Here is a 22,671-nt window from a genome sequence, read left to right as displayed (position 1 = left end):
AGGGCCTGCATGGACCTAAGCCCCAAACTGCTAGGCAACAAGAATGTGATGGATGAAGGAAAATATAAAGCACATTGATTTTTCTTATTTTCAGGGGAGAATAAGAATAGGCATATCAAAAAATAAAACCTTGCTTAACAAAAATGTATGGCTATGTACATTAAAAATATAAGGGTAAGTTTTCACTTCCTGGTAAAATGGAGTGATTTGTAGCAAATTAATTTTTCTAATAAAGTACAACTAAAAAGCCATATTACCAAAAAAACAAAACAACGTTGCTTAAAGGTATCAGGTCACTGTGATGTAGCAAAGCTGAGAGGGAAGAAGATTCTAGAGAAGAGAGAACTGTATGGAAGTAGCTATTTTGTTCTGGGAATTATTTCCTGCTTCCGATGCAGATAAACTTATTGTTTATCTGAAATTCAAATTTCACCGTATGTCCTGAATTGTACTTGGCAAACCTAAGCTGGACTCGGGGGAGAGGTATTGTTGGGGACTGAGTAATCACCAGAGCTTTAGGCTCATGTAACAAAATGGAGAACTTAAGCCACCTGGTTCACTCCTTGGTATATTTGCTGAATTCTGAATCTGCATGGGGGTGGGAGGCTAAAGAGCTAAGTCAGCAATCTCTTAAAAGAAGAGAATTTTCCACCTTTACTAGTGAAGAGACAGAGACCAAGGTAAGAGACCTGGTGGAAAGACTAGCTCTCAGCTGAACCTTGGTGGGTTACACAGCAGGAGAAAGGTGAAATGAAGGTACACTGAGCCTTACCAAATTTTGCAAGTCTGAAATCACTCAATTCCTAGCTGAGCTGATCAGCCCGGCTCATATTTTATTTGCCTAGCATTCACAGAAAGGCTTAGGTGATCTGTATGGACTCTGTCTGCCTGTCAGAAAAAAAATACTCTCTTGGAAAGAGATAACACTATTCAGAGCAGTAGAAACAGATCCAAAGTGATTCAGACATTAGAGTCACCTGGCCAGGGCTATAAAATAACTATGATTAATATGTTAAAGAAGAATGGAGGATAAATAGAGAATTTCAGCAGAGGATTTACTTGAATCTATGAGTAAGAATCAGGTGGAAATTCTAGAACTGAAATATATAATAACCAAAATTAACAATACAGTACATGGGTTTAATAGAAAACTAGACAGGAAAGCACGGGATCTGGGAACCAGCAGACGGAGCAGCAGAAAGTATATAGTTTGAATGCCAGCCAGAAGGTAGGATGGGAAATAAAGAAAGCATAAGAGATATGAGGTGTATACTAAGGAGGATTGGGATACCCACAGTCAGAATCCCAGAGGGACAGGCAGGGAGAATGAGAGACAGAAATATATTTGAAGAAACCTCAGCAGAGCAGTTTCAAAGACTAACAAAGTACGTCAAAGCACAGATTCAAAACATTTAGCAAACTCTATTCATAATTTTTTTAGGTACATGATATTAAAATTTCTCTAAAATAAAGCCAAGAGAAAAATTTAAAAGCCAAGAGTACAAATACATACTTTACTTTCAAAAGAACCAAAGTAAGAATAATGACTAGCATGTCCCAAGAAAGATAAAACCCAAGAGACAATAGGTGATATCTTCAAGATACCAAAAGAGAAAAAAAAAATGTTTCCTGTTCTAGAATTCTCTATTTGGTAAAAAATATACTTTAAAAACGGAGATGAATAAAATCCTTCTCAGGCACACAGATACAATAAATCAAAAAGCTTCTTCTTAGGCAAAAATTCAAATGTCTCAACTTGAAGCAGAAGTCACAAGATACAAACCTAAAAAGATTATGCAGATGAAAACAATGGAGTATCAGAAATAAGTCTATGGATAAATGAGTTGGGAGGTTTTAATAGGACCCTGGCCCTGAGTCAGATCCAAGAACTTCAGTATAATCCAGGAAATGGGAGGAAAACCCAAAAAGAATGCAGGTTGATTTTTCACCCACCAAGTGAGATAGAGCTTCAGAGTTATCATAGTATAATTTGTATAAAATAGCCCCCTTACTCTCAAAATGGCTTCAAGGGTTTTTCCCATATTGGACATCATAATATGTTCATTAGTTTATTCTTGTTCAACTGATGTTAGATTCAGACAACAACAACAAAAAAACTGCATTTGTTTTTCACCAAAAAAAGTACTATTGGCCACAGAGTTTTTACCAAAGAGAACCTCCGGAGCCCAGATCTCATTGTCCCGAAGCCAATATTTTTGGCATTATGTTCTTTAAAAGTGATTTACTTATTTAAAATGGATGATTTGTCTCTAATAAACCCATATTTTCCAGGTTATCATAGTCCTTTTAAATCCTAAATGTGTGCCATTTGCTATATTAGTTATTCCTCTGAACTGTGTGTGATGCGCTGTGTTCATACCTTCTGTTTTCTGAGTAAGTGGTAACATTGTTGGAGAATTCAAGGTCATGGACCAAGCTCTCTGACAAACCATGTATTATTCACGAACACTTACTATGTATGTGATCTCCTACTGTTTCACCAATAATCCTTCCCTGAAAAGAAAGTCATTTTTTCCTGAAAAGGGCCTTTCCATATCTGAATTTAGTTCCCTTAGAGTTGTTTCATCCATAGCTCTCTGCTGTCTTAAAACTTGTGATTTTTTTAATTCAATTTTTTTTCCCATAATGGACACTTTGGGAATGATGGTTTGGTGTTGTCTTCTACAGTCTTGCTGAATGTAGCACTATCATGTATGTATGAATTTTTCTCATTGGTTTAGCAACATTTTTAAATGCTAGTGATATCTAATGTGTGTGAGGATACAGAGAAAGGGCAAGTTGATATACATATCAACTTGGTGAGAGTACAAATCAATAAAACATTTTAAGAAGGCAACTTGGATTATCTTTCAGAATTTAAAATATGCTTACTCTTTACCCGAAAACTCCACTTCAAGGAATTTATCCCATGCATATGTAGCGCATGTACACAAAGAGTGATATAAAGGATGGGGAGCCTGGGTCGCTCAGTCGGTGAAGCATCTGCCTTCAGCTCAGGTCATGATCCTGGGTCCTGGGATGGGGCTCCCTGCTCAGTGGGGAGCCTGCTTCTCCCTCTCCTGCTGCCCGGTCCCCTGCTCGTGTTCTCTCTCTCTCAAATAAATAAAATATTTTTAAAAAAAGTTTTACAAAGGTATTTTCACGACCAAATCAGGAAACAACCTTGAATTGAGGAAGCTTAGACAAATTGCAAGTCTTTCATACCCTGTGACCACTGAAAAATCTGAGATGGGTGAAGAGACTGAAGACATAATCAAATGAACAGAGCAAGTCTTAGAAATATGTTTGATTCTATTCATGTAAATATAAAATTTTAATATATTTGTGCGTGTGTGTGTGTGTGGTTGTGCGGGTGTGGGTGTGTGGAGAATAATTGAAGTGTTAGAGCATTCGAATTAGACTTGTAAAATCACTATGTTGTGCACCTGAACCTAATGTCACATTGGGTATCAGCTATGCTCAAATAAAATATATATGTATCTATAAATGTATATATGTATTTTTAAGAACATAAGGTTGAACTGTGTGATTTTAAAGATTTTTTTTTTGTATTTTTATTTATTTGAGAGAGTGAGTGAGAGTGAGAGGGTGTAGGCAAGCAGGGGGAGGGGCAGAGGGAGAGGGAGAAGCAGGCTTCCTGCTGAGCAGGGAGCCCCATGTGGGGCTGAATCCAAGGACCCTGGGGTCATGACCCAAGCCAAAGGCAGACTCTCAACTGCCTGAGCCACCCGGGCACCCCTGTATATAAATTAATACTAAAAAAAAGAAATAATCACACAGACTTGTTAGTGATACTTACCTATCAGGATTGGAATGGTTCAGAGAAGACTTCTTTTTAATTCTATACTCATATCTTGAAACTTTTCAATAAGAGTTTCTTATTTAACAATTGAGTAATGTTATGTATATGAAAAAGAGAAAAATCAGCAAAATAGAGTAATATAACAATTTTCAAGAGAAAAGTTTTAATTTTTGGAAATAACTGAGGAAATACCAAAGAAACCAACCGATTTAATTGCTTAGATGTTAAAACCTATGAAAATAGCTCAAAGGAAAGGCAAAAAACTATATTTGAGACAAATATGAAAAATCATTATAACATAATATATTGTAAAATATAAAACACAATCTGAAAAAGAAACTTTAAGACTCCCATAATGTACAAAATTTATAAAGGCATATTTAAAAAGTTTAAAATTGGACAATGTTAGCCTCCATAACACCACTTATATACACATAAGACCTCTGAATTCTATTGTATATGTATTAAAATTTCCATGAAATTAAATTAGAGCCATAATTCGCAGGGCCACCAAAATAACCATAAAATAATGCTGATGTCAAAATAAATTGTCATCACTTCACAGTGCAGTTTTGTAGCCTCTGTCTAGGTCCATATAGTGTTTATAACTTTTGATGTCCTCAACCCATTTTGGGGAATGTGTTCAAATAAACTTTTCCAAGAAATAAAGAGAAAACCGATATACCTTATATGTTCATTTCAGAGTGATTTATAACCAAAAAAAGTTCAATAATAATGAATGCTTAAGTTAGCACATATCTATGTGGTAGGATATTATGTATTCATTTAAAATTATGCATGTTGAATCTAGAAAGTTTTTAAAAACATAATATTAATATACTAAAAAAATTATAGAGCAGCATTTAAAAATGTAGGCCTACCACCTACAAATCCAAAAAAAAAAAAAAAAGCATACACTTGTGTTGGTAAGAACTGGGAAGGAAGGAACAAAAATGCAAGGACAGGATCAGTTAGGATGATAGGCTTATTAGCAATGCGGTATTCTCTTTGAAAGTGCCTTTAACAGAATAGATATTTACAATCACAATAGAGTAACAGAAATTCATGTGTGGCTTTTGTGTTGTGAGATTGATGGTAAATCTATTGTTAAAGAATCTCAGGTGTTTTTGTTTTTTTTTCTTTTGAAAATAAAGCATATCTGTATCCCTAACCTTTTAGGAACTTACTAATTTCCTGTCGCTTTCACAAGATTACACATTGCATTATAGACCATCACTGCTCCAAATTCTTTCTATTCCCTAGGAAGAAATTATTCTAGGCACGAATCTACTAAAAATGGCTCAAAGCTCCTCAGTTCTTTTCTCTCTTATTTAAATTTCTTACCATGGTTTTTTAAGTATCTTTTTTTTTTTTTTTCAGTTTAAGCATCATTCTTCTGGAAGAAAATGCTGTTTATGTAGTTTTGCCTTTTTTCTGCTTATGATAACATTATATTATGGCTCCCAACTAGTTACCTTTCACATCATCTTCCTGTTCCAAATATAGCTTGAAAAGCCCGTTTTGTTTTCTTGGGCCTTAACCTTCCTGATTCTATTGTTATCAGTGTCTGACATGCTGCTACCCATGATTCTGCACCCCTCCGTTCAGTTCATTGTTGGTATGTAGCCTTTTTTTTTTTAAACTAAATTTCTTATAAGGTGATTTGCATAGGTACATTGAATTTGTTAGTATCTCTCCTCCTTAATTAACCTTATAGCATTTCATTAAGGGAGTGTTCTAACATTCTTGACCTTTTTTTTTTTTTTAAATTCAATTTCAGGCATTCATATCAAATCTGATTTCTGAAGTTTTTGGAAGAGGATCCAGTAGAGAAACAAAAGAGAAAGTGGAGAGGAAAGAGTAATCACAAATAAAATGAGGCAGAAAGTAAAAGTAACCAAACATAGTGATCTTTTCAACTCCTTTCTAGTGAGAATTGGAATACAAATGTAAGTCTGAAGAACATTTGAGTGAATTGTTCCAGAAACAGACTTATGTTCAAATCTGAAAATGGAATACATTTTGTACATGAGAGAGAAGTCAAACAGCTCTCTTCCCTCCTAGAGAACTAAACCAATTTCAGTTTAGAAAGAAACAACAGAAATAATGAATTGCTAAGCAACAGAGATCCTGTTTACATGCAAATACTGGTAGTAATAACAAAAAAAAACACAGTGCAAAAATAACACAGGAACTATGATCTGAAAGCAAAATTGCCTATAATAAAATATTTGTGTTTTGTCTTGGAATTATTTGGGTTTCCACAAGTCAACAGCTATTTACGTTGACACCATATGAATTAATCTGCCTCAAAGCTAAGCTGACATTTAGTAACCTGCCATCTGTCTAGGAAGGAAGTTTATTCTGACAAAGACAAAGGCCAAAAAGGTGTTTGTGTATCAGCTTATCTTTTCAAAGGAACTTACCCAGAAGGCCAGCTTTGTGGTGCTTCAGACCTTTCTTATAACTCTCAAAATTTAAGGAACATTTAAATATTAAATATTTCTACTAGGATGTTGGCTCTTTATATCTATTTATTTATTTTCTACTAGAGTAGACTTTTTATCTTCCAATGGAATGCACAGATGCTAAGTCATTTATCCTAAATAAATTTACATATTAATTTCAGAGTAGTTCTACTATCCTAATTTAAGACAAGTGTATAGGGTCTCATATTTAGGATGCTGCTGCTATTGATAAAGGACATTTGGGGCACCTGATAGTTCAGTCAGTTAAGCATCTGACTCTGGATATCAGCTGAGATCAGGATCTCAGTGTTGTGAGATTGATCCCTGTGTTAAGCTCCATGCTGAGTGTGGAGCCTGCTCAAGATTCTCTTTCTCCCTCTGCCCCTTACCTCTTCCTACTCTCTCTCTAAAAAAAAAAAAAAAAAAAAAAAAAAAAAAAGAAAGAAAGAAAGAAAGAAAAGAAATAAGAAAAGAAAAGAAATGGAAAATATAGAACCTTGAAGTGGCTGGTCCTGACTCAAATTACACTTGAATTTTTAAATCTTTAAGAATAATTTATATTCTCCACCCCCACCATTATAATAAAAACTTCTTGAAGAAAAAAGAAAGCTTTTGAAAATTATTTTTTTAGCCATTATATTGCCAGGCTTTGCAAATTATTGGTATATAATAAATACTTATTAACCAAATCCTCAGTTCATTGGCTAACCTCCTAGTGCAAAAAATGTGCTATGTCTCATTCACATACTTATTCATATACTTAGTAACTACTTACTGACCACCTACTATGTGCCAGGCAATGTGTGAAAAACTGTACACTTATCAGTCTAAGATTTTAATGGAGAGGACAGAAAATCAAAGAATAATTAAGAATAAATGATTAAGATAAGTTATTATGGAAGCATACAACAGACATCTCAGGGAGAAAGAGATCTCTAAGCCAAGATCTCAAGAATAAGTAGCAGCTATTCAAGTACAAATGATGGGAACATATGGAGGAGGAGTGACATAAACACTACAGACAAGTTTAAACGGTATGTGTGAAGTCCAAAGAATGAGAGATCATGACACGTTTGAGAAATGGAGGCAAGTTATGCATGGCTAGAGCTTAGAGAAGTGGGTGAAAGAGTGGGGGAGGCCGGGTTATTGACTGTTTTGCAAGTCATTTTTCTTTTGAAAACAATACACACTTCCCTAAGTGTCTAAGTTTTTATTATTTTTTTATTTTTATTTTTTTAGTGTCTAAGTTTTTAAAGCAAAATATATTGCATTCATCCACAAATCCAGAGAGATTAGTTATGTTCAGATTCAGACTGTTTTTAAGACTTTCTTAAGTTTTTAGGGGGATCCCTGGGTGGCTCAGTGGTTTAGCACGTGCCTTCGGCCTGGAGCGTGGTCCTGGAGTCCCGGGGATCAAGTCCCACATCAGGCTTCCTGCATGGGGCCTGCTTCTCCCTCTGCCTGTGTCTCTGCCTCTCTCTCTCTCTCTCTGTGTGTGTCCCTCAAGAATAAATAAATAAAATCTTAAAAAAAAAGTTTTTAGAATGACCAAATTAGTGACATTTTTCTAATATTATTGTCTAGTTAACAATTAGCAGATTATTAAGACTTTGTTTTAAGAGAAGTTTTAGTTTCACATCAAAACTGAGAGGAATGTGCTAGGAGTTTCCATATACTTCTTGCCCCAACTCATGAATAACCCTTCCCATTATTAATATCCCCCACCAGAATGGTACCTTATTTACAGTTGATTAAACTGCTTTGATTGGCACATCATAATCACTCTAGGTCCGTAGTTTACATCACAGTTTATTCATGGTGTTAGACATTCTATGGGTTTGGATAAAGGTATGATGACGCGTGTCCTGCATGGTATCATACTAAAAACCCTCTGTGCTCTACATAATCGTACCTTCCCACCACCCCAACCTTTGGCAATTTCTGATCTTCTTCCTGTCTCCATGGTTTTGCCTTTTCCAGAAATGTCAGGGTTGGAATCATACAGCATGCAGCTTTCTCAGATTCACTTCTTTCACTTAGTAATAAGCTTTTAAGTTTCTTCCATGTTTCTTCATGGCTCCATAGCTCATTTCATCCAAGCTCTGAATAGAATACTGTCTGCACATACCAGAATGTATTTATCCACTCACCTACTCAAGGACATCCAAGTTTTGACAATTATGAATAAAGCTGCTATATGTGTGCAGGTTTCATTTTGTTTTGTCTTTATTGTGACATAAGTTTCCAACACCTTTGGGTAAATATCAAGAAAGCAATTGCTGGATCATATGGTAAGAATATGTTTAATTTTGTAGCAAACTTCCAAAGTTTCCTCCTAGTAGCAGTTTCATTTTGCATTTTCACCAGCAATGAATTAGAACTCCTGCTGCTCTACTTTCTCAACAGCATGTGATGCTGTCAATTTTCTGATTTTTGTTCCTTCTAATAGGTGTGCAGTGGTATCTAATTGTTGTTTTAATTTGCATTTCCCTGATGACATATACTATGGAGCACCGTTTCATATGCTTATTTGCCATCTGTATATTTTCTCTTTTGATATGTCTTTTAAGATCTTCAGCCCACTTTTTCATTGTTTGTTTTCTTTATTGAGTTTTCAGAGTTCTTTGTGTATTTTCAATAATAGTCTATCAGATGCATATACTTATGCTTTTCTTTTTCTGTTTATCATAATTTTATAAAACTTTCCACATGGTCAATCTTACCTGAAAATGTTGCAACTCCAATTTCCTCCTAAAGACTTCCCTCAGAGAAACTACAATCCTCCTTTTACAATTTAGACTGGTTTTTTCTCATTGCACAGCTGTCATCCTGATAACATGTTTTTGTTTTTAAGATTATTTATTTATTTATCATTTATTTATTTGAGAGTGTTTGTGTGTGTGTGTAAATGGCAGGAGAATCTCAAGCAAACTCCCTGCTGAGCATGGAGACTGACTTGGGGCTTGATCTCATGATCCTGAGATCAGGACCTAAGCAGAAACCAAGAGTCAGACGCTTAACTGCACCAGTGTGATTTTTATCATTTTTGGACTCTCTCTTACTGTTCTTTTTTATCAGATGAACACATTCATTCACTTTCTTAATATAATTTTTTGTTTTGTTGGGACACATTTCCAGAAACCTTTCCAAAAAAGTAGGAATGGAAATTTTTAGTTAGTTCACTCATTTGTTTTTAGATTTATTTATATGTGAAGATATTGTTCTTTTCCCCTCACATGTGTTAGGTTAGTAGTTATAGAATTTTAGTCTAAAACCAATTTCACTCAAAATCTTGAAGGCCTGTTCTAATGCCATTCAACTTACAATAGTGCTATTGAGAAGCCTGATGATATTTCATTTGTGATTTAAGGCTGTGAATATTTTTCTGCATATATTTCCTCTCTCTGTAAGATTTTATTTTATTTTTTTAATTTTTTATTGGTGTTCAATTTACTAACATACAGAATAACCCCAAGTGCCCGTCACCCATTCACTCCCACCCCCCGCCCTCCTCCCCTTCTACCACCCCTAGTTCGTTTCCCAGAGTTAGCAGTCTTTACGTTCTGTCTCCCTTTCTGATATTTCCCACACATTTCTTCTCCCTTCCCTTATATTCCCTTTCACTATTATTTATATTCCCCAAATGATTGAGAACATATAATGTTTGTCCTTCTCCGACTGACTTACTTCACTCAGCATAATACCCTCCAGTTCCATCCACGTTGAAGCAAATGGTGGGTATTTGTCATTTCTAATAGCTGAGTAATATTCCATTGTATAGATTTTAGAACTTCTTTTTATCCTTGATAAAATGAAGTTTTATGATGGTGTACATTGGTTTGTATGTCATCGTCATGCAGGGGTCATGCTAATCTCTGTGTCATTCCAATTTTAGTGTATGTGCTGCCCAAGTGAGCATGATGTACATTGGTTTGGATACCTTTCTTTCTTTCTTTCTTTCTTTCTTTCTTTCTTTCTTTCTTTCTTTCTTTCTTTCTTTCTTCTTTCTTTCTTTCTTTCTTTCTTTCTTTTTTTCTTTCTTCTTTCTTTTTCTTTTTCTTTCCTTCTTTCTAAGGGATCAGGGGAAGGAGCAGAAAAAGAGAATCTTAAGCAGGCTCCATGCCCAGCATGGAGCTGTATATGGTGCTTGATCTCATGACCATGAGATTATGACTTGAACTGAAATCAAAAGTCAGATGCTTAACTGACTGAGTCACCCAGACACCCCAGGATCATGACCTTAACCAAAGACAGACACTGAACCACTGAGCCATCCAGGTGCCCCCTATCCATTCATCTACTGATGGACACTTGGGTTGTTTCCATATCTTGGCTATTATAAATACTGTTGAAATAAACACTGGAGGGCATATATCTTTTTGAACTAATGTTTTCAAGATAATTTTAAGTTTTGATTTTGTGTATTGAATTTTTAAGAGCTTTTTATTATTCTTCAGTATTTCTTGTTTTATTGTATTCTGTTTTTGTTTCATGGATGCAAGCCTCTTGAGTCTCAGAAAATTTTCTGAGACTAGATTTTTAATTTGAGGCTCATGGAGCTTATATTTTGGTGTCTGAGGGTGATAGACACATAATAAGCAAAATAAATTATACTATTCGAAATATTAGAACATATGTAGCATATTTAGGTGCTAAATATATGTATATATATATGTTTATAAATAATATAATAGTGGTAGGTAAAATTAATGAGATAAGATAATAAAATGAAATTTGATTTCCAGCCCCACATCAGGAGTTCCACTATTCCATAACTCAGTGAAAATTGTGAAAATTATAAAAACTAACCATTTAAGGCTTCTGTTATTTATTCTGAAAGAAATAAAGGAAAAAAAGAAAAAAAAAAGAAATAAAAAAACACATTTATTTAAGAAAATCTAAGGAAATACTTTAAGAAAGGCAAGCATCTGTTACTTTGAACCAAGACTACTCCTCTCCCACCTGCCTACCAGTAAGGCAGAGACTCCACTCCAGATTATTGCAGCCAAGAATGCACCATTCCTTATTTACCCAGCTCCCAGCCAGAGGGCTTCATTCCCTGAAGAAGGACAACATCAGCATTTCTCATCCTGCTGCTAACTACCTGTTGTTGAGGCTGGGTCCTTGGGGAGTGTAAATGAGAGTAGGGCTCCTTTCTTCCGCTGAATCCCCACTCATAGAATGGAGGTTCAACACTGGGCATGGCATAATGACAATATTGGGGCCCAGATGGTCCTTCCCATTTTTGAGTCAGTGGAGGCTTGCCAGGGGAGGCAAGATGAGAATACCAACAGGCTACTAACCTCTCTCCACTAACTATTCAGAGCCTAGAGTGAGAATGTCACCCAGACAAATGACTGCCATAATCTTTACCCCCAGGTCCAGAACCTCGGCTCAGAGATTTTGTCTAGAAGAAGAATCAAGCCATAAAACAGGTACTTCTTGATTTTTTTCCCTAAAGGAATTGATTGCATTTGCAACACAACATAGAACAGTGTAATTCTACTGACACCTTCAAGAACAGTGACAACTGTGGCAAAAGAAAATTGGAAGGAGATTCATGAATCTAATGAAGATTGAGTTTAGACTATAGTATGGCTAGTTTACATGAGAGAAATTGTGAATAAGACAGCTGGAGTCAGAACAAATATCACCTCAAAAAATATTCCTTCAGAGGAGTCACAATTTATTTGGGTTAATTTAAAGAACAATATATATCCTAGGGAAATGTTGAAAACAGTAGAATTAGTAGGCAATTGGTGATGTTTAATGGCACAGTTTGGGCAGGGAAAGAGTTTAAGAGAAACCTAGCAGTACCACTGTCATCCCACAGTGACTATGAGAGTAACCAAAAATGTACCTCACTGAGACACAATATCAGAGTCTTAACACTGTGGGGATGAGGGAGTAAACCTCACTGAAATAATTCAGGCAGGAACTAAACAGAAACAAACTTGAGGAAGGGAGAATTCAAAGTTGGTACAATAAATCATCTAAAATATTTTCTAACAAAAAAATCATGAGATGTGCAAAGAAATAATAAAATATGACCCAAACATCACAATAAAAGCAGGCAATAGAAATTTATGAGCCATCAGATATTAGATTTTTTTTTTTTAGATATTAGATTTAACAGGAAAAGTTTTAAAGTAGCAATTATAAATGTGTTCACAGAACTAGGGGAAAGCAAAATTAAAGAATTTAAGGAAGCTAAAAGAAAATACCTCATCAAATAAATAATATCAATTAAGAAATAGAAATTATTAAAGCACCAAATAGAAACTCTGGAGTTTAAAAGCATGGTAACTGAACTAAAAAAAAAAAATTATTAGAGGGGCTGAATGGTAGATTTAAACTGGCAGAAGAAAGAATTAGCAAACTTAAAGATAGATTGATAGAGATTATGAGAGCTGAAGAACAATGAGCAACAGAGGAATGAAGAAAAATGAGCCTCAAAACGTTATAGACTTGGGGGACACTATTAAGTGCATCAACATACACATAATGGGAGTTCCAGAAGGCTAGCAGAGAGAGAGAGAGAGAGAGAGAGAGAGAGAATTAAAAATACTTGAAAAACTGATAGCTGAAAACTCCCTAAATTTATTTAAAAACATTTATATCACACCCAGGAAGCAAAAATGAAGTCAAGATCCATAACCATATACATCATAATTTTTTAAAAAAATTTCAGGGATCCCTGGGTGACTCAACGGTTTAGCCCCTGCCTTTGGGCCAGGACAGGGTCCTGGAGATCCGGGATCGAGTCCCGAGTTGGGTTCCTGGCATGGAGCCTGCTTCTCTCTCTCTCCCTCCCTCTCTGTCTATCATGAATATATAAATAAATCTTTAAAAAAAAAAGTTCTGAGTCAAAGATAAGGCGAATATTTTGAAAGTAGCAAGGAAAAAAATACTTATGAGGGAATCTCAAGATTAATAGCTAACTTCTCAGCTAAAACAATGGAGAAAGAACAGTGGGATAGAATATTTAAAGCACTCAAAGAAAAAAGTTATAAATGAAGAATTCTATAAGCCGCAAAACTATTGTTAAAAATGAAGGAGAAATAAACACTTTCCATATAAGAAAGACTGAGAGAACTTGATGCTAACAGATCTACCTTACAACAAATACTAAAGGTTAATTTCTTTCAGCTGAAAGCAAGTGACCCCCTATGGTAATTCAAATGCACAGAAATAAACAAAAGCAGCAGTAAACAGAAAATTGAAAGCATCCATGTAATTATAAAAACACTAAAAATACTCTTTTTCTCTAAACTGATTGGAAATGCAATTGTATAACATATGTATATAATATATTCTTAGGCTAATAACATATACATGGACTTTATGTCTATGTGCATGTAATATACATGTCTATGCATGTACATGTCTATATGTCTATGTACATGCAATGTATGTATACATTACATAGAAATGTAATATAGGGCAGCCCTGGTGGTGGAGCGGTTTAGTGCCACCTGCAGTCCAGGGTGTGATCCTGGAGACCCAGAATCGAGTCCCAGGTCAGGCTCCCTGCATGGAGCCTGCTTCTCCCTCTTCCTATGTCTCTGTCTCTCTTTCTCTCTCTCTGAATAAATAAATCTTAAAAAAAAAATCAGGCTAAGAAATGTAAAATATGTGCAGTGTATTTGCCAATAATAATACAAAGGAAGCGTCTAGGAGAAAAATTGTAATAGACTAGGAAATGATGACAGATGGTAGTGATTATAAAAATGTATAACAATTGCTGGGTTTGTAATATTAATAGATGGAATATATATAATGTAACAAAAAGGAAGAAGGGACAATAGAGATATATAGGTATAATATATCAGCATATTACTAGAATTAAGTTGGTATATATTTTAAGCTGATTTTCACAATTTAAGACATATATAGTAGACTTTAGAACAACCACTAAAGAAAATACAAAAATCTATTAAAAAAGATCATTAATTGAATTAAAATACTACATTAGAAAATATTCACTAAATGCAAAATAAAGCAGCAGTTATGCCTGTAAATGATTATATTGAAACTGATGAAGGATCTCAAGTCAATAATCTAACCTTTCATATAGAATAGCAAACTAAATATAAAGCAAGAGAAAGAAGGAAAAATAAAGATTAAAGCAAAAATTAATTTTTAAAAAATTTTTTTTATTGGTGTTCAATTTACTAACATACAGAATAACCCCCAGTGCCCGTCACCCATTCACTCCCACCCCCCGAAAAATTAATTTTTAAAAAGAACTGAAAAATGATGGGGAAAATCAATAAAATCAAAGGCTGTTTTTTTTAAAAGGTCAACAAAATTGACAAAAGTTTACTTAATTTGACCTAAAAAAACGAAAAGATTCAAATTATTAAAATTGGAAATGGAGACATAACTACTAACCTAAGAAAAATTAAAAGGATTACAAAAATATTATAAATGATTGTATACCAATATATTAGATAAATTGGATGAAATAGACAACTTCTTATAAAGACAAAAACTACCAAAACCAACTCAAGAAAAAATAAACAATCTGAATAGACGTATAACAAGGGAAGAGATGAGACAAAACAAAACAAAAACTGCCCACAAATAAAGACCTATTATAGATAGCTTTGCCATTAATTCTACCAAATTTTAAAAGAAGAATTAATTCCAATTCTTTACAAACACTTCCAAAAGATCAAAGACATGGAAAGATTTTGCAACTTATTCTATTATTCTTATAACAAAACCAAAGACATCACAAGAAAACAAAACTACAGAACAATATCTCTTATGAATATGGAGGCAAACATTCTAAACAAAATATTTGTAAACTTAATCCAGCATCATATAAAAAGAATTATTCACCCTGACCAAATGGGATTTATCTTTGTGATGCAAATTGATTTTCATCTGAAAAATCTATTCATGTAATATTTCTTATTAATTGAACAAGAAACAGAATTCACATTATCATCTCAGTAGATGCAGAAAAATATTTGACAAAATCTAAAGCTCTTTCATGATAAAAAACAGTAAAGGAAGTAAGAATATGGGAAATCTTCCTCAACCTGCTAAAGAGCATCAATAAAAAACCCACAGCAAACATTTAATGTTGAAAGACTGGTTGATTTATCCTTCAGAATGGGAACAAGACAAGTTCCATCCAGAGAAATTAGGCAAGAAAAATAAATAATTATTTCAAATTTTAAAATAAATAAAACTATTTCTATTCACAGATGGCCTGATATTTTGTATGGAAAATCTTAGGAATCCACCAAATATTAGAATTAATGGATGTGTTCAGCAAAAATCAATTGCTTTGTTATGTACTTGCTTTGAACAAGAAGATTAAATAAATGAAGAAATTGATTCCATTAACATTAGCATCAAAATGAATAAAATACTTAGGAATAAATTTAATAAAAACAGTATTAAATTTATATTCTGGAAAACTATAATATATTGTTTAAAGAAGTTAAAGACATCTAAATAAATACAAAGACATCTCACGCTCATATGTTGGAAGTCTTAATGTTGCTATGATGACAATACTCCTTAAACTGATTTTCAGATTTAACACAATTACAATAATCCCAGCTCACTTCTTTGTAGAAATTGACAAGCTGATTCTAAAATCTATGCTGAATTACAAGGATGCAAAAAATCCAAAACAATTATGAAAAAGGAAAATAAATTGAGAAGACTCACATATCCTGATCAAAATTCATATAGATCAACAGTAATCCAGACAGTGTGGTACTGGAAGAAGGGTATGTGTGTGTGTGTGTGTGTGTGTGTGTATAAAACTGGGAGTCCAGATACAAAACCACATATCTATGGTTGATTTGATTGATTGATTGATTTTCAATCAAGATAGAAATTGATTGATTGATTGATTGATTCAATAAAGATTTTCAATAAAGATAGAAATACTGTTGATTTTCAATAAAGATAGAAATACTGTTCAATATTGAATGAATAGTGTTTTCAACAAATGGTCCTGGGATAACTGGATAAGCACAAGCAAAAGAATGCAGTTGGACCCTTATTTACACTATATAGAAAATCATAATAAAAATTACATATTATGTGTTATTCACATTATTAAGCATAAGAGCAAAAACTTTTATACAACTCCTGGAAGAAAGCTTAGGGATAAATCTTCATGACCTTGAATTTGCAAAAATTTCTCAAGTATGACACCATAAGCATAGGCAACAACAACAACAGCAAAAATAGATTAATTGGACTTGATCAAAACCAGATTTACACCTCAAAGGGCACCACCCAGAAAATAGAAAGACAATATGCAGGATGGGAGAAAATATTTGCAGATCATATGCCTGATTTAGATACAAGGCATAGATCATATGCCTTGTATCTAAAAATATAGAAATCTCTAATGATACTAAGAAGACAGTTAACTCAATTAAAACATGGATAAAGAATCTAAGTAGTCATTTCTCCTAAGATACACAAGTGATCAATAAGCATATGCAATAAACACATAAAAAAGATGTTCAGTATCATTAGTTATCAGAAAAATGCAAATCAAAACCACAAGGAGTTACCCCTAGGATGACTAGAATAAAAATGAAACTTGAATACATTATGCTAAGTGCAAAAAGCCAGTCACAAAGGACCACGCACTATACGATCTCATTCTTATGAGCAGGGAAATCTGTAGACTCAGAAAGTAAATTCACAGTTGCTTCAGGCTGGAATGGGGGAAAGGCAGATAAGAGAGTGATATTTAGAGGGCACAGAACTTCTTTTTTGAAGTAATGAAATATTCAAAATAGACCGTGGTGATGCTGCATCTACTTGTGAATATAACAAAAATTATTTAATTATCTTAAAAAGGGCAAATTTATGATCTATGGATTATACCAAAACTCGAATTAAAAAAATAACAGGAAATGTTTGTGCTTAGGTAAGGTCCCACTGAAAAAGTAACCTTTGACAAAAAAGAAGAAAATGAAGAAGTTGAGATATTTACATATCTCCAAGAAGACTGTTCCAAGTGCAAAACCCCTAAAATACAAAGTAAAAGACTGTCAATCTGCCTTATCTTTTGCATAATGTAATTCAGTGCTATTTTTGGATTATACTAATTTGAACAATAAACTTGCTTTATACATAAGCCAGTTTGGGGGAGATTTCCTATTATTTACAACCAAAAGGATACTAAGCACTACTATGAATTTTGTACTGAAAGTCATATGTTGTAATTAATAGACACAAATATGTGAAATGGTTCTTGTCAAAGAGGTAGGGTTGAAAGCAAAGTCCCGGATCCCTGGGTTGCTCAGCTGTTTAGCGTCTGCCTTCGGCCCAGGGTGTGATCCCGGAGTCCGGGGATCAAGTCCCACATCAGGCTCCCTGCATGAGGCCTGCTTCTCCCTCTGACTATGTCTCTGCCTCTCTCTCTCTCTCTCTCACTGTGTGCCTATCATAAATAAATAAAAAATTTAAAAAAAATGAAGGAAAGCAAAGTCCTCTATATTTGAGGATTGATTCCTAAAACACATAGCTCTGAAAGCCAGTACCTCTTGGGTTCTCAAGATCCCCAAGATTAGCAAACAAAGAAACAGTTTTTTTTTTTTTAATTTGTTTTTCTTAGAGGTGGATGAGGGGCAGCGGGAGAGGGAGAGAGAAAATCTTAAGCAGTCTCCAGGCCCAGTGAGGAGCTGGAAGCCTGATGCAGGACTCAATCTCACCACCCTGAGATCATGACCTGAGCTAAAATTAAGAGTCAGATGCTTCACTGACTGAGCCACCCAGGCGTCCCACAAAGAAACTGTTTTTAACGAGTCCCTGAAGACTCATGGCTAGAGCTCAGAGCTCAATGAAGAGGGAGCAGACAAAAATACTCATGTCCCAATATTTCCTATTGAGTATTTTAAAAGCTGCAGCCTGGGGCACCTGGGTGGCTCAGAGGTTGAGCTTCTACCTTCAGCTCAGGTCGTGATTCCAGGATCCTGGGATCAAGTCCCGCATCCGACTCCCCAAGGGAAGCCTCTTCTCTCTCTGCCTGGGTCTCTGCTTCTCTCTCTCTCTCTCTCTCTCTCTCTCTCACAAATAAGTAAAAATATTAAAGAGGAAAAGAATAAGCTGCAGCCTGAGGGTCAGGCTCTGAATTTTGACTCATCTAGGGACAAACTGCTCTCCACCCTGCAGACCGGGGAATCTAGCAGACACCATCTCCCCAATCTCCCTGTAACCTGCTCCGATTCACCAATATCTACCTGGAACAAATGCATACATACATATGGGCATCCCAGCTTTTGGGGCTGCCACCCAGAGGGCACTTCCTTAATCACCTGGCTCTGATGACCAGTAGACTTTGTAATATATCTGATAAATAGTTAAAATCTATTATATTCAAGAAACTCCTATAACTTAATAGCAAACGAACAAACCTCAAAAACCTAATTTAACACTAGATCTAATAGATTTTTTTTTCCAAAAAAGACATACGAATGACCAACTGTATATGAAAAGGTACTCAACATTATTAATCACCAAGGAAAGGCAAATAAAAATCACAATGAGATAGCACCATACACCTGTTAGGATGGTTGTTTTCAAAAAGTCAAAGTATAGTAAGTGTTGGTGAGGATGTGAAGAAAAGAGAACCCTTGTACACTGTTGGCGGAATGTAAGCTGGTATAGCTACTATGGAAAATAGCATGGAGATTCCTCAAGAAGTTGAAAATGGAATTTACCATATGATCCAGCAAAGCCACTATTGATTATATCTATCCACAGGAAATGAAATCAGGCTACCAAAGTGATATTTGCACTCCCTGTGCTCTTTGCAGCATTATTCACAATAGCCAAGGTATGGAAGCAGCCTGAGCTCACCAATGGATGAAGAGATAAAGAAAAGGTGGTACATATGCTCAATGAGATACTATTCAGCCACAAAAAAAGTAGAGAATGAATCCTGTCATTTGCAAAAAAAAAAAAAAAAAAAAAATGCATGAAGCTGGAAGGCATTATGCTAAATGAAATTAACCAAAGAAAGATAAGTACTCCATGATCTCCTTCATATTTAGAATCTAAAAAAGTCAAAATCGGGATCCCTGGGTGGCACAGCGGTTTGGCGCCTGCCTTTGGCCCAGGGCGCGATCCTGGAGACCCGGGATCGAATCCCACATTGGGCTCCCGGTGCATGGAGCCTGCTTCTCCCTCTGCCTGTGTCTCTGCCTCTCTCTCTCTCTCTCTCTCTCTGTGACTATCATAAATAAAAATTAAAAAAAAAATAAAAAAGTCAAAATCACAAACAGTAAAACACTGTTTACCATGTGCTGAGAGTTGGGGGAAATGGGAAGAAATTGGTCGAAAGATATAAACTTTTGGTTATGAGTAAGTTCTAGGGAATTAATGTATGCAGTGGTGACTATGGTTAATAATGTATTGCAAAAAAATAATGTATTGCATACTTAAAATTTGGTGAAAGAGTAGATTTTAAATGCTTTCACCCCACTAGAAAAAAAAAGTAACTGTTAGATAAAAGATTTGTTAATTAGCTCTCTGTGGTGATCATTTCATGATAGATACATATATTAAAATGTCGCATTTTATATCTTATAAATATACAGTTTTATTTGTCAATTATACCTCCCTAACACTACAGAAAAAATAAAACATGTATTAAATTTGAAATAAAAAAAAATGGAGTGTGGAATTTAGCCTTAAGTTCCAGAAAGTAAATGAAAAGTTTCTCCCCCTCTCTTTATGGCACCTTTCTCTCTGTTTGTCTCCTTATCTCTGTCTTTGTCTCTGTCTCTGCCTGTCTCTCCTGTTGGAATTAGGGTTTTTGAATTTCACCAGTGTTTTGTTTTGTTTTGTTTTGTTTTGTTTCTGTTTGCTTGTAGTCTTTCTCTGTAGCAAGAACTGAGCTATTTATGGAGAAGTCAACTAGAGCAATTCCCTAAGGCACAGCAGAAAGATTTTTGTTGGTCCCTATAGACCTTGAATCTCCACGAAGCCCAGTGGGATATTAAAGTGGGAGTGGGTGATATTTTGAACTTCACAACCATATAAGTTATGATGGACTGAAGATATGGGTCATTGGATCCAAACTTCCTCAGGAATATAAATATCTTGAATATGCAAAGGATACTTGATCATGCAAAATGTGGACTTGGGGAGCTACTGAGTGACTCAGTCTGGCCATACTGTTGACTTCTTTCCAAAATAGGAGGAGGCTGGAAATACCAAAACCAGCTTCAGTTTAAGGACACGTCAGGAAACTCTAAAAAAAAGAGAATGTATGTATCCTCATACTCTGACTACCTAGCTTAAACATGAGATGCATAGACTTTGGAATCCTCCCCCTCCCCCCCAAAAAAAATGAGGGATGCCTGGCTAGCTCAGTGGTTGAGTGTCTGCCTTGGGCTCAGGGCATGACCAGGGTCCTGGAATCGAGTCCTGCATCAGGCTCCCCATAGGGAGCCTGCTTCTCCATCTGCCTGTGTCTCTGCCTGTCTCTGTGTGTCTCTAATCAATAAATACATAAAATCTTTAAAAAGAGAGAAAGAGAAAGAGAGAGAGAGAGAGAGAGAGCTGTGTGTCCTTCCCGAAGTTATGGGGATAACTTTGGGAAGGCCTTTGCTAACATGACTGAGAATGGAAATAATCATATATTGGATCTGAATGTATTGTTTCGTTACCCCATGCAGTGGAGCTCTGTGTGTCCCCAGGTGGCTGGATGTGTCCAAGTCTGTAAGGGTTGAGAAGTGATTTTGGAGAACTGGAAAAACATTTTAATGCGAGATATGTGCCCTGAATGACTCTGTTTTCTACTTTTGGTAACTTACTTTACCTCAGGGATCAGAGTTGAGATTTGGACCTTTCCCATTACTTACTGTCTCTCTAGCTCCTATTCCATGCAGTTCCCACAGATACTAAGACCAGTCGGCTTGGGCTCATTGTTGCTTTTTCCATGCTTCAGGAGCCCAAGAGACATCAAAACCTAGATATCATGGAGTCCTCTATCCTGCGTTTTCCCCAAACATATGCTGAATAAAGAAATTCTAAAATGTGTTTTCATGGGTTATTTATTCTGTTTCTTCTCTTCTCCCCTTTCTACTTAAATTATGACTAATGTTAGCTCCAAAGCACATAAATGCCAGTGATTTTGCTCTTCATATGCTGCATTTCTATTGACTTTAAAATTAATCTGATCATTCGAAAATCTGCCAAACCAAGCCCTGAGGAATAAAGAAATAAGAGGCAATCCTAAATGGGGGAGGGTGGGCATCCAGGGCTGCTAAGAGAGCACTTCCCCCAGGTGTGACTATATTAAAGCCGTATTTCACTTTAATAGGGAAGGACTGGGGAGGAATTGGGGGGCAAGTGGCCCCTCCTGATGCATGGGACTCCATTTGGGCTAATAAAAGACCACTTAGCTATGAGGTCTCGTTACAGTTAAATTGTCTCTAAACAGTCGGTTGCTTGGTAAACCTCAAGAGTACACCAGCTGGAGCATGTGTGGTTGGGGGGAGCTGAGGTCCGCCCCTGGCCCTGGAGCCAGAGTAATGCAGTGACCCTTGTAAATCTAGCTGCATAGGGGGTGCTGCTGAACGTCCCTTTGGTCCCTTCTCTCCGCAGAGGACCCACAGCTGAGACATTGATCTGCTGTACAGCTCAGGACAACCTATCTTTTTCCTTTCTCATATTATTCTTCCCGAGTGTTGTTTCAAGATCCTGTTAGCCTCTTTAAATGACCCGAGGCTTGCCCTTTCTGTCTTTACTTCCTGAAGCAGCTCAGAGAAGAGACAATATTTACTATTTGAAATAGTTCAATTGAACTTGCTATGAAGCCTGAGCGCAACGACTTTGCTTGTAGACTATCCTTTTGCAACAGACAGTTTGGAAATTCTGACATCTGTGCTGTCACCACGATCAAGATAGTGAACATTTCCATAATATCAAAAAATTGTTCTTAACCCTTTGCGGTCCCTCTCTCTGGCTCCTCCACACCGTTAGCCCAGCCTGGTCCTAGACAGACAGTGATTCATTTTCTGTCATCATATGTTGCATTTCCTAGACTTTCCATTTGAGTGGAACGATACAGCATCTACTCTTTACTATCTGAATTCTTTAAATAAATGCAATTATTTTAAGATTCAACTCTGTTGTAAAGTGCATCAAGAGGGGATGCTTTTTTTTTTTAATTGCTGAACTGTGTTCTATTATACAAGCAACAGTTTGTTTACCCATTTACCTATTATCCAATAAAGATGTGGGTTGATTCCTGTTTGGGACTAAATATTAAGCTGCTATAAACATGTGTGGGCAAAAATCTTTGTATGAACATGTGCTTTCAGTTCTTTGGAGTAAACACTTTGGAGCGAAATGGTTGTACATACATTCGATTTTGACGAA

At 35.6% G+C, this 22,671-nt stretch overlaps 1 long non-coding RNA gene and 1 other non-coding gene across 2 annotated transcripts; one reads left to right on the top strand and one right to left on the bottom strand.

Annotated features, from left to right (window-relative positions):
• Positions 1–5,333: 5,333 nt before the first annotated feature.
• LOC144306032 (uncharacterized) lies at positions 5,334–15,579 on the top strand. Its single transcript, XR_013373059.1, has 3 exons — positions 5,334–5,441; positions 11,671–11,726; positions 15,510–15,579. It is a non-coding gene; the product is annotated as an uncharacterized LOC144306032 (long non-coding RNA).
• LOC144311609 (U6 spliceosomal RNA) lies at positions 10,107–10,210 on the bottom strand. The gene has a single exon (XR_013377206.1). It is a non-coding gene; the product is annotated as a U6 spliceosomal RNA (small nuclear RNA).
• Positions 15,580–22,671: the final 7,092 nt, after the last annotated feature.

Source organism: Canis aureus, chromosome 3 (genome assembly GCF_053574225.1).
Source record: "Canis aureus isolate CA01 chromosome 3, VMU_Caureus_v.1.0, whole genome shotgun sequence".
In the NCBI taxonomy this organism is placed as follows: Eukaryota; Metazoa; Chordata; class Mammalia; order Carnivora; family Canidae; genus Canis; species Canis aureus.
Note: the sequence above shows the minus strand (reverse complement) of the source record. Positions and strands in the feature narration are given on the sequence as shown.